Here is a 12525-nt window from a genome sequence, read left to right as displayed (position 1 = left end):
TGATAGGGGGAGATATGCCCAATTAAATGCCAAATTCCAGAGGTTAGCCAGAAGAGGTAAGGAATTATTTTTAAACAAGCAATGCATGGAAGTGGAAGAAGACAATATAATAGCAAGGACAAGAGACCTCTTCCATAAAATTAGAAACATTGGAGGTAAATTCCAGGCAAAAATGGGTATGATCAAAAACAAAGATGGCAAGGACCTAACAGAAGAAGAAGAGATCAAGAAAAAGTGGCAAGAATATACGGAAGATCTGTATAGGAAGGATAACAATATCGGGGATAGCTTTGACGGTGTGGTCAGTGAGCTAGAGCCAGACATCCTGAAGAGTGAGGTTGAATGGGTCTTAAGAAGCATTGCTAATAACAAGCAGCAGGAGACGACGGCATCCCAGCTGAACTGTTCAAAATCTTGCGAGATGATGCTGTCAAGGTAATGCATGCTATATGCCAGCAAATTTGGAAAACACAGGAATGGCCATCATATTGGAAAAAATCAACTTACATCCCCATACCAAAAAAGGGAAACACTAAAGAATGTTCAAACTATCGAACAGTGGCACTCATTTCACATGCCAGTAAGGTAATGCTCAAGGTCCTGCAAGGTAGACTTCAGCAATTCATGGAGCGAGAATTGCCAGATGTACAAGCTGGGTTTAGAAAAGGCAGAGGAACTAGGGACCAAATTGCCAATATCTGCTGGATAATGGAAAAAGCCAGGGAGTCTCAGAAAAACATCTATTTCTGTTTTATTGACTATTCTAAAGCCTTTGACTGTGTGGACCATAACAAATTGTGGCAAGTTCTTAGTGGTATGGGGATACCAAGTCATCTTGTCTGCCTCCTGAAGAATCTGTATAACGACCAAGTAGCAACAGTAAGAACAGACCACGGAACAACGGACTGGTTTAAGATTGGGAAAGGAGTACGGCAGGGCTGTATACTCTCACCCTACCTATTCAACTTGTACGCAGAACACATCATGCAACATGCTGGGCTTGAGGAATCCAAGGCTGGAGTTAAAATCGCTGGAAGAAACATTAACAATCTCAGATATGCAGATGATACCACTTTGATGGCTGAAAGCGAAGAGGAACTGAGGAGCCTTATGATGAAGGTGAAAGAAGAAAGTGCAAAAGCTGGCTTGCAACTAAACCTCAAAAAAACCAAGATTATGGCAACCAGCTTGATCAATAACTGGCAAATAGAGGAAGAAAATGTAGAAGCAGTGAAAGACTTTTTATTTCTAGGTGCGAAGATTACTGCAGATGCTGACTGCAGTCAGGAAATCAGAAGACGCTTAATCCTTGGGAGAAGAGCAATGACAAATCTCGATAAAATAGTTAAGAGCAGAGACATCACACTGACAACAAAGGTCCGCATTGTTAAAGCAATGGTATTCCCCGTAGTAACATATGGCTGCGAGAGCTGGACCATAAGGAAGGCTGAGAGAAGGAAGATCGATGCTTTGGAACTGTGGTGTTGGAGGAAAATTCTGAGAGTGCCTTGGACTGCCAGAAGATCAAACCAGTCCATCCTCCAGGAAATAAAGCCAGACTGCTCACTTGAGGGAATGATATTCAAGGCAAAACTGAAATACTTTGGCCACACAATGAGAAGACAGGACACCCTGGAGAAGATGCTGATGCTAGGAAGAGTGGAGGGCAAAAGGAAGAGGGGCCGACCAAGGGCAAGGTGGATGGATGATATTCTAGAGGTGACGGACTCGTCCCTGGGGGAGCTGGGGGTGTTGACAACCGACAGGAAGCTCTGGCGTGGGCTGGTCCATGAAGTCACGAAGAGTCAGAAGCGACTGAATGAATAAACAACTGTTTATTTAAATGATGGATTGTTGTACTTAAAGGAAATGTGTGAGCAGTCTATTTGCTTTGATTTGAAAAAATCTGACATAGAATAGACAATAAACATATTATGTTTATAGACATATTTTTACCACTTGTTCTGTCTTTATTTGCTGAAAATGAACGAAAATCAAATTTGTTTCCCGCACTGGCAAATATCTCAAGTATTAAGTATAACTTAAACTACTTATTTTTCTCCACTATATAAGAATGTACATCCTGAGCAATCTTGAGTATCTGCTAATGGATGTTTTCACTGTTACTCCATGATATGTGCCTTGATTAAAAAAATTGCTTTAGACAATTTTGAGTACATAGAAGTTATCAGCCTTGGATCAAGGCTGCATGAGGTCAAATCTTTTTACCCTGTGGAAAAAACAGACCAGCACAAGCCTTATTCAATCTTTTTAGTTGACTGCATTTCTCCTTGAGACAAACATTCTCTTACCACTTTATTCTTAAAATAACCATACTAGCTTCCTGTTCTGTAGAAATTTGCTATTCAGTCAACCTCTCTTGCCCTATGTTTCTTCTTACCTTCCTTTTCTTTAATCCTACTACATGTACCAATTCATATGCCCTCAGATTGTCCCTCTGAAACTGGATTTTCTTTAATCCTACTACATGTACCAATTCATATGCCCTCAGATTGTCCCTCTGAAACTGGATTTCTGCGTAAAGCACATTAACGTCCCCTAAAATTAATTTCTCTCATGTAAATGGAAAAAGTGCTGCTGGATCCATGGGGGTCTTGTTTTTCTCAAATAAGAATGTCAGCATTAATATGTAGTGCATCATTTCTCTAAATGGGAGTGGTAACCCGTAAGAGTGACATGAAGCAATGCAGGGGTTTGCCAGAATGTCTTTCTTCTGATGCAAATGTACGCTGTACGCAAAGCAATGTGATGGTTCCAGAACCCTATATGAAGGAGAAATAATCATGCTAGAGGGCAGGAGGCTTCTATGCATAGCTCTAATCATCTGACAGGACCATTAGTCTTCAGAGAGAATTATCATGGAAGGGAAGGGAGTAATGGTGATAGGCTGCAGCAAGGAAGAAATTATGAGTGGGGAAAAGGATTTACAAGTACCAAAGCCCAGGCTAGAACAGAAGAGAAAGGAGATGGGCTGTGAAGGGGGCATCAAAACAACTTACTACTAGCCAATGTTTTGCAAGTTGCAGTATTTTAAGAGCAAATTAAAAGAAGCTGTTTTAAGGCAAGGAAACACACTTATCTTTTCCTCCCTGATGTTGCTGGACAAGACTGGCTGTCTTCAAAATTAAACTAGAATTCTGGTTTCAAGTCCATCCTTCCCATTAAAAGCTTAGTTTTAAATGTTATTGTTTTCTTTGCTTATTCCACAAATGGTTTATTTTACAAAGTTGTTTCATTTGATATACAAATTAAAACCTCATTGTTAAAAGGAAGTGATGTATCCATTTCTTGCCAAACCCCAATGAAAACATTAGTTTTATTTATGGGAAGGGGACATGTTTGCACAAATCAAGTTTGTTTCCCATTCACATTTTACATTGTCAGGGAAAACTCTTTTCTTAAGATTTATTTGAAGTGGAACCATTGATGTGTACTGTTTGGGTGTGGGCATTTAGCCAACTATGAATCTATCCAATAGTAAATTCATTTAGTTCAATTTTTTAAGCAGATTGCTAGGAAAGCCTTTGGCCCAGGAGAGATCAGAAAAGTCACACACCAGGCATTTCTATAAAAATAATTTTATTTACAGAAAACAAACATATTTAAAGGCTGTTTGCTGAGAGGAGAGATTTCTCTCAGCTGCATATTCTCTGCAAGCCTACACAGAAGGGAAACTGAAAACTAAAACAAGTCCAGGGAAGTTCTTCTCCCCAGGTGCAAAAATTAACATCCGAAAAGAGGACAATTAAATTCAACCTCTTCACGTGGCCAAAATGATTAGTTACCACAGTAACCTTAATCTGTAGTAGAAAACATATTAACAGATTTCACCATTTTGTTAAAAAGAATATTATGACAGACTCCATCAAAGGCTTTGCTGAGGTCCAGGTACACTTTGTGGTATTCCCTTGATTTACTTATACTCTATCAAAGAAGCAGGTAAGTTAGTTTGACATGATTTGTTGATGACAAATCCAAAGAATTAGAAGTCCCTGAGTTCTTTGTCCAGCAGACAACAATTAAGTGTTTATGACCTAAGTAATGTCTGCAGTAAAGATTCCATGTGAGTCTTTTCTGAAAATTTCCTGAGATAGCCAAGACAAGTCCTGGATAAGGGATTAATGATCAGGAGAGCTGTAATTTATTGCTGAGGAGCTCTAACCTAACAAGCTATATCACACAAATATTACTATTGTTTTGAAGTAACTCTTTTTAATATATTTCCTGGTAAAATATCAGAAGCAAGAAAATTCTACTGTAGTGAGATAGTCTCCTTAGGTCAGAAGGCCTGCTAAATAACATATAGATCACAGGCAAAAGCAGGTTTCCGGTGTGGGAGCAATGGCGTCGGGCTGAACTCTACTGAAGCTCTATAGATAGAGTTCTCATTGCGGCTTGATATGACGAGTTGGAAGGTTTTTCCAGATCGAAAGCAACTCCTGGTGAAAGGAGCTGTGAGTGTGAAAGCGAAAGTGCTCTCCGGACAGCTGACAAGTAAGGAAAACGGCAGACATCACTTCTTTGTGAAGCAGAGATTCAGCTGGGAAGCACTATCTTTTCGGTAAGCAGAAGCTGCAATTGAACGTCTTGTTAAAAGACAATACCCTCGACTACCCCATTTCCTTGGCTATTTTACAACTTAATAGAAGAAAGAAGAAGAGACTAAATGTAGCTGTAGAGACCCAGGAAAGCCTGGTGCGTCGCTTTATTTCAAACCGGGTGGATGAACTGTAGAGAGATTAAAAGGAGAAAATAAGGACTACAGGAACAGAGTGCAAGTTAATTATTAATATATAGTAGCCATTTTCTTGCGACTATATTACTTCTCGCCATATAGTGGACTTGGTGGACAAAAGCTGTATAGTATGTTTCTCCTTATAACGTGGTGGATATAACCTTTAAAACACTGTGTATATTATATGAACACTTTAACAATGAATACCAGGAGGCAAAACAGAAGAGAATCGGGAGCAGGAGAAAATGATGGACTTCGAGCAATGTTTGAAGAGTTTTTGGGAAAGACTTCACAAACAATCTTGCAAAATGTAAATATAATGTTGGAAAAACATTTGGAAGATTTTGAGAAACGATTGAAACAAAATTTAGATAAAATAAATGAGAAAATAGATGGGGAAATAAAAAAGGTGTTTGAAAGAGTAGAAGAATTGGAAGTAGAGAAAGAAAATGAATTAGACAGAATAGCCCTTTTAGAACTAAGAGATAAGGAATTCAGTCTGAGGTTTAGGGGTATACCAGAAGGAAAGGAGGATGAGATAGAGAAAATAATAGTCCGAACACTAGCAAACTTACTAAATTGGGAAGAAGATAAGATGGAAGAGGAGATTGAGAAGATGTTTCGTATGAATTCAAAATATGCACAGACACATAATAAACCTAGAGACATATTGATTGAATTTTCAAGGAGAAAAACTAAAGAGATGATATTACATGCACACTTTGACAAAATAATTAGAATTAAAGGAAAATATATTATTGTGCTCAAAGAAATACCAATAAGAATTTTGAGAAAAAGAAAGGAATATGTAGGTTTAACAGAAATGTTGAAAAGAAACAACATAACATTTCTCTGGGATAAATTAAAGGGGGTAAGCTTTACCTTTCAGGAAAGGAGGTTTAAGTTGAATTCAATGCACAAAGTTAAAGAATTTCTAGGAAGATACAAAAAGGATTTAGACCATATTAAGACAAAGTTCAAAGAAACTAGCAGAGAAGAGTTAGCCACAACTTCTAAAGAATACGAAGAATTACTGGCATGATGGGTATTAGTTATATTACTTGGAATATCAATGGGGCAAATAGTCCCCAAAAAAGGAAAAAAATCTTTCACCATCTTAAAAATTTGAATAATGATGTTATTTGCCTTCAAGAAACACATATTAAAAAAAGGATGTAAAGTATTTACTTAATAGAAAATTGGGTAATGAAGTTGTAACAGCAAACGATAAGAAAATAAATGTATAGTAGTATATGTTAAATCTTATTTAAAACCACGTTTGCTATTTTCTGATGATCAAGGGAGATTTTTAGGAATTGAAATTGAAGTTCAAGATATGAAAATAATTGTAGTGGGAGTATATGTACCCCATAAAGACACAAAGGTTTTTTATGAGAACTTAATGGAAGAATTATTAAAATATTCTTATACTAGCTGGATATTAATGGGTGACTGGAATGGGGTTACGATATCGGCATTAGACAGAAAATCAGACAAGCAAATTAAAGATAAACAGGGAAAATTACCAATTTTTTTTTTGAATGGAAAATTTAGCTTTGATAGATGCGTGGAGACATAAAAACGGTTTAATGAAAGACTATACTTTTTTCTGATAGATTTAAATCCTTTTCTAGAATTGATATGTTATGGATATTTAAAAACTTAGCAAATAAAATAATAAAAGCTGAAATTTTACCAAAAACATTTTCAGACCATAACCCAGTAAAAGTTATACTCATGAGGATTTCTAAAGGTACAAAATGGAGATTGAATGAGAGTATTTTAAAAAAAGAGGGAGTAATAGAGGAGTGTAAAAAGAAATTAAAATAATTTTTTGATATAAATTTGAACAATGAAGTGGATATTAGAACTGTTTGGGATGCTAGTAAGGCTGTAAAGAGGGGACATTATATATCTTTGAACCATAAAATAAAGGAACAATATCAACAAAATGTTCAATTAATAATGAATCAGATTAAAATAAAGGAAAGAGAATTACAAGAAAATTCATCAGATGAAAACTTAATATATCAAATCAAACTGTTACAACAACAACTTGAGCTTATGACAATAAAGGATATGGAAACAAAATTATGCTATGCAAAACAAATAAATTTTGAGTTTGCTAATAAACCAAGTAGATGGCTGGCTTACAAATTAAGAAAAGAGAGAGGAAAAAAAGTGATTACTAGAATAAGAGACAGTGGGGAAGATGTGGTAGATAACAAAGGAATTAAAAAAGCATTTTTCACTTTCTTCTCAAAGCTATATCAAAAGCAGGAAATTTCAGAAGAATGAATTGATAAGTATCTTGATAACCAAAATCTTCCCAAATTAACACAAAGTCAACAACTCAGTATTAACGGCCCGATTACTAACCAAGAAATTATAGATGTGGTAAAAAAACTTAAAATAGGAAAAACACTGGGCCCTGATGGTATATCTATGGGCTATTATAAATTATTTTTAGAACAAATTTTAACGCCACTTAAAGACTTAATTAATTCAATTCTGATGGGGTCCAAGATGCCCAAGTCATGGTCTGAAGCAAATATCACTCTTATCCCAAAAGGAGAACACGATCCCACTTTAACTAAAAATTATAGGCCGATTTCGCTGCTTGATAATGATTATAAAATTTTTACAGCAATATTAGCTATTAAAAATAGTCCTTCAAGAAATTATAAATAAAGATAAAAATGGCTTTGTACCAAAAAGACAAATAAAAGACAACACAAGAACAGTGATAGATATTTTGGAATATGCACATCATCATAATGAAAGCCAATTAGCCTTAATATTTCTGGATGCTGAAAAGGCCTTTGATAATTTAAATTGGAGATTTATGATCAAGGTATTGGAGAAAATGGAGTTTGGAAAAGACTTTACGATGGGGATCAAAGCAATTTATTCATCACAAAAAGCTAGAATAATAGTAAATGAAGAAGTAACAGAAAATTGTAAAATAGAAAAGGGAACGAGACAGGGATGTCCATTGTCACCTTTATTATTCATTCTTGTCTTAGAAGTTCTTACTAGAGAGGTAAGATTTGATAAATGAATAGAAAGGATAAAAATTAAAAAAAACAAGTATTTAAATTGAAAGCATTTGCAGACGACTTGGTGTTTACAAAACCCATTAGATTTGATAGACTATTTATTGAAAAAAATAATAGAATTTGGAGAAGTAGCAGGATTTAAAATTAATAACCAAAAAACTAAAATATTGAGTAAAAATATGACCCCAAAACAACAAGAAATTTTAAAAGAAAAAGCTGGCTTTACAACAGAAAAGAAAATTAGATACTTGGGTATAATACTTTCAGCTAATAATAATGCATTATTCCACAACAACTATGAGAAAATGTGGACTGAGATTAAATTAGATTTAGAGAGGTATAATAGGTTACAATTATCTCTTTTAGGAAGAATATCTGCAATTAAAATGAATATAATACCAAAGATGTTATTTCTGTTCCAAACAATTCCAATTCTGATAAATGAAAAAACTTTTAAGTTATGGCAAAAAGACATTTTGAAATTTATATGGCAGGGAAAAAAACCAAGAATTAAATTTAAACTATTGCAAGATGCCAAAGAGAAAGGAGGCCTGGGATTACCTGATCTTAAATTATATCTGGAAGCTTGTTGTTTTCTATGGATCAAAGATTGGTTAATATTGGAAGATCAAAAACTTTTACAGTTGGAAGGACACGAAATTAAATTTGGTTGGCATGCTTATATCTGGTATGAAAAAGTAAAACTGAACAAAGAATTTAATAACCACATTATTAGAAAAACGTTACTTAAGACCTGGGACAAATACAAAAGAAGATTACTTCCAAATATACCAAATTGGATATCACCATTAGAAGCCCTATCAAGAAGAGAAAGCTTAGGGGACCAGACTAAATGGTTAAGATATAAAGATCTATTAAAATTCGACCAAGGTGGTCTGCCTATTCTAAAATCTCAAGAAGAACTATGAAATTAAGGCCACACGTGTAATCTTGCAATTAAAAAAATATAGATCACAGGCAAAGCAATGTTAAGAATAATATAAACAATCACATTTTTATGTATTTTCTATTTTATGATCAATTTTATACCCCCCTTCTGTTTCTATAAACACTCAAGGCAGCTTAAGTCAGTTGAAGTTTATTAGTTTTTGAAGAGTAGTTTATGCCATTTTCTTATGTTAAGAATGATGTTAATCTGGAAAAAAAAAGAATATTGAAGGCACACTGAAGCCTGCTGAATACAGAAAACAATACTTACCCAACCCTCCTAGCTATTCCATGCTGGCTCTGTCACCTGAAACCACAAAGAAACTGCTACTTCCTGTCATCACACTTTTCATTCAACTACTAAACACTGACTGATTTTCAAGAGTAAAAGTATTTCAAAAATATTTCTTTACTCATTTAGAAACAAACAAACAAAAATGATTGAACAGGACTTTGTAAAGAGCACACCGCCTTTGTGAAGACACTTTAACAACAACAACCTAGATTGTTAAAATGTTGGTAGGACTTCAAGTCATAGTTCAAGATGGAACTTTGCAAAGAAAAGTGTTCAGAACATTCACTTCATTCAAAAAATTTACATCACCTATACAATGTAAAGTTCTAAAATTAAAATCACTCCATGGCTACTTATAATCAGTCCAGACAGAAGGTAGAACCTATGTTTCTTAGCTGATCTAGAAAGCTTTTTGTAGCAGAGACAAATCTAGTTAGTACTTGGATAAGAATGAATTTGAAGATGTAGATTAGGCAGGAAAGTTTGATGATGTTATAAAGGAGGCAATAGCAAACCATTCCTATATTATGCCCCCCCCCCCGAAATGACATGGATGTATCTATGTAAGTCACTAACATTTGAGCTTAACTTCAAAGGCAACTTGACTACCTTTTTCACGTGGCTGTAACAATTCCTAATGAATTTTGTTTGATAGTTTTTTAAAGATAATACAATTGTAACTGGTATAAACCACCCTAAGATTCATACATTAGGAAGTTGGGTAGAAGTTATAATATATATAAGAATTCAGCATCTGTGCAGTCATATCTTCCTGTGGTTTGGTGGTTCTTTCAGTAGCATAGTAAGAAAAACTGGTTCCTTACCTATAATTTGAGCTCTTTCACTTGTTTGCTGTAAATTCATACGTGTAACGTGTGTACTATAGAGAACCCCATTTTAAGCCTTCCAGAGCTTAAATAATTCTTGGCAGAAGACCCACTCTTTATATGTATAATATAATAACTAAGTGTAGTTTCTCACTGAACCCCTCAGTTCCTAAGATGACCACAGCAAAACCAGAAAGTAACACTGAGGTAATGTTGATGCTGTGATGCCCAGTGGTCAAACTGAGAGTGAAGGCTGGTGGAAAAAAACTCAGTGGAACCAATGGAAACTGGGAAAGGGTGCTCCTTAGAAATAGGGTGGTCACAAGATTGCCAGACTTAAATTTGATAATTTCACGATGAGGGGTGTCTTGATTCATGCTGTCTGAAAGCATAGAAAGAGAGTCTGGAGAAAGGAGTCCTGTCATGAACTCTCCCCTTAAAATTGAGTCCTGGGATTTAAGAGAACTCAGAGGAAATTGAATGGTCTGAATTGGTGAATTCAGCAGCAGTGGAGCTGACAATAGTGGAGTTGGAGAAGACTGATGCAGAAAAGTATTCAAAATTCTGAGATAGAGGGTTTAATAGGTGACAACCATCACCTTGCATTCCACCTGGAAGCACAGTGGGAGCCAGTCCAGCTCGCAGAGCAGAGGAATAACATGGATGTACTGAGGTTTGCCCATAACTGCCTGTGCTGCTGTATTCTGGACCAGCTGCAGCTTCTGGATGGTTTTCAAGGGCAGCACCATGTAGAGTGCATTGTAGCAACCCACTAAAGCATTACAATCCTGTACCCTCTAAAACATTCCAAAGGGTCTGCACAGGTACCTGTGTACTCTTATGTGTGAATCACAGACAGAGGCATCTGCAGGGAGCAAGTGTTGGAACATGCATTGTGACACAAGTTCTATTCTTTAAATACTTGCATGCAATGTTGCAATGCAAATATAAATGACAGAGCTTTTGTCATGTCATCACAACACATGTTTTGTCATTTTGGCATCATTATAGTTAGGAACAGTTGCCTATGGCCACAGAGACCATGATGAAGGATCAGAGATAAAAGTAGGGAGGACTTCAGCAGATCTCTCTGCAGGTTGCAGAGTTTATGAAACCCTAGACAACTTGTGAAAGTTCTACCAGAATGAGGTGAGTTGTTCAGCCAAGACATACATATGAGAAAACAACAAAAAAAGAAAAGATAAACGATCCTGTGCCAAAACACATGCATTTCAAAAACCCATAAAAATTTTGAAGATTAGATTATACCAAAGAGCTGGAACTAATTTGATTCTTTCTGAATCACAATCCAACCAACAGCAGTTCCAATCTACTCAATCATAGGTTAGTAGTCTGGATCCATGGATTTAACTGATGTATCCAGCACAAGGTGTGTTTGTTTTACTTTCTAATAAAGTTTTACTTGGTTTTGAATGCCGACTTTTCTCAAAACATTTGCTGGTTAAGATACTGTGTTTAACAATGTATGGAAATACCTGGAAAAAAATGAATTTATTCTTCTTTGAAGATAAATGCTTCAAAATGGAAGTGTTTCCGTACTTTATTGTATCATGCAATTACTACTGTTTTCTTTTCAATTTCTTAGTAAAATTATCTACAGAGATTGATGTACAAAAAGCGAATCCACAACCACCTTTCCTGCTATGGCTAAAACTCAGTGCCATCATAAATTTGAATGGTCGCTGAATGAGTGGTTGTTAAATGAGGACCGCCTGTACTCCTTTTGAAGTAATGTTATTCAATGTGTTGATAGAATTATTGGGAAGACTTTGATTTTTAAAACCATGCATATTGCACTAAATTATATACCAAATAGTTGGAATTTAATGTTCTGAACAATTATTTTTATTATAATTTTATCTCACCTTTTTAATATATAACTCAAAGTGGTGAACACATCTAATACTCCTGCCTCCAATGTTCCCCACAACAACCCTGTGAGATGGGTTGGGCTGAGAGTGAGTAGCTGGCCCAAAGTCATCCAGCTGGCTTTCATGCCTAAGGGAGGCCTAGAACACACAGTCTCCTGGTGTCTGGGCCAGCACCTTCACCACCACACCAAACTGTCTCTCTATGATGGTTTTTTTGTGCTCTAGAAATAACAGAAAGAATAACCTTTAGAAGATGGAAAAATACTATAACTCCAGATATAAAGGATTGGAGTTTTGAGATGTGTGATCTAGCAATTTTTAAGAAAATTATATATTCTATCAATCAGAAAGACGCTTAATCCTTGGAAGAAGAGCAATGATAAATCTCGATAAAATAGCTAAGAGCAGAGTCATCACACTGACAACAAAGGTCCGCATAGTTAAAGCAATGGTGTTCCCCGTAGTAACACATGGCTGCGAGAGCTGGACCATAAGGAAGGCTGAGAGAAGGAAGATCGATGCTTTTGAACTGTGGTGTTGGAGGAAAATTCTGAGAGTGCCTTGGACTGCAAGAAGATCCAACCAGTCCATCCTCCAGGAAATAAAGCCAGACTGCTCACTTGAGGGAATGATATTAAAGGCAAAACTGAAATACGTTGGCCACATAATGAGAAGACAGGACACCCTGGAGAAGATGCTGATGCTAGGGAGAGTGGAGGGCAAAAGGAAGAGGGGCCGACCAAGGGCA

General features: G+C 36.0%; 1 protein-coding gene across 4 annotated transcripts in view; it reads right to left on the bottom strand.

The window, feature by feature from the left end:
- Nucleotides 1-12525, bottom strand: part of MBP (myelin basic protein) — a 157555-nt gene that overhangs the window by 101755 nt on the left and 43275 nt on the right. The window lies entirely within an intron of this gene.

The sequence above is a fragment of the Candoia aspera genome, chromosome 3 (assembly GCF_035149785.1).
Source record: "Candoia aspera isolate rCanAsp1 chromosome 3, rCanAsp1.hap2, whole genome shotgun sequence".
In the NCBI taxonomy this organism is placed as follows: domain Eukaryota; kingdom Metazoa; phylum Chordata; class Lepidosauria; order Squamata; family Boidae; genus Candoia; species Candoia aspera.
This window is presented reverse-complemented; position numbering and strand designations above follow the sequence as displayed.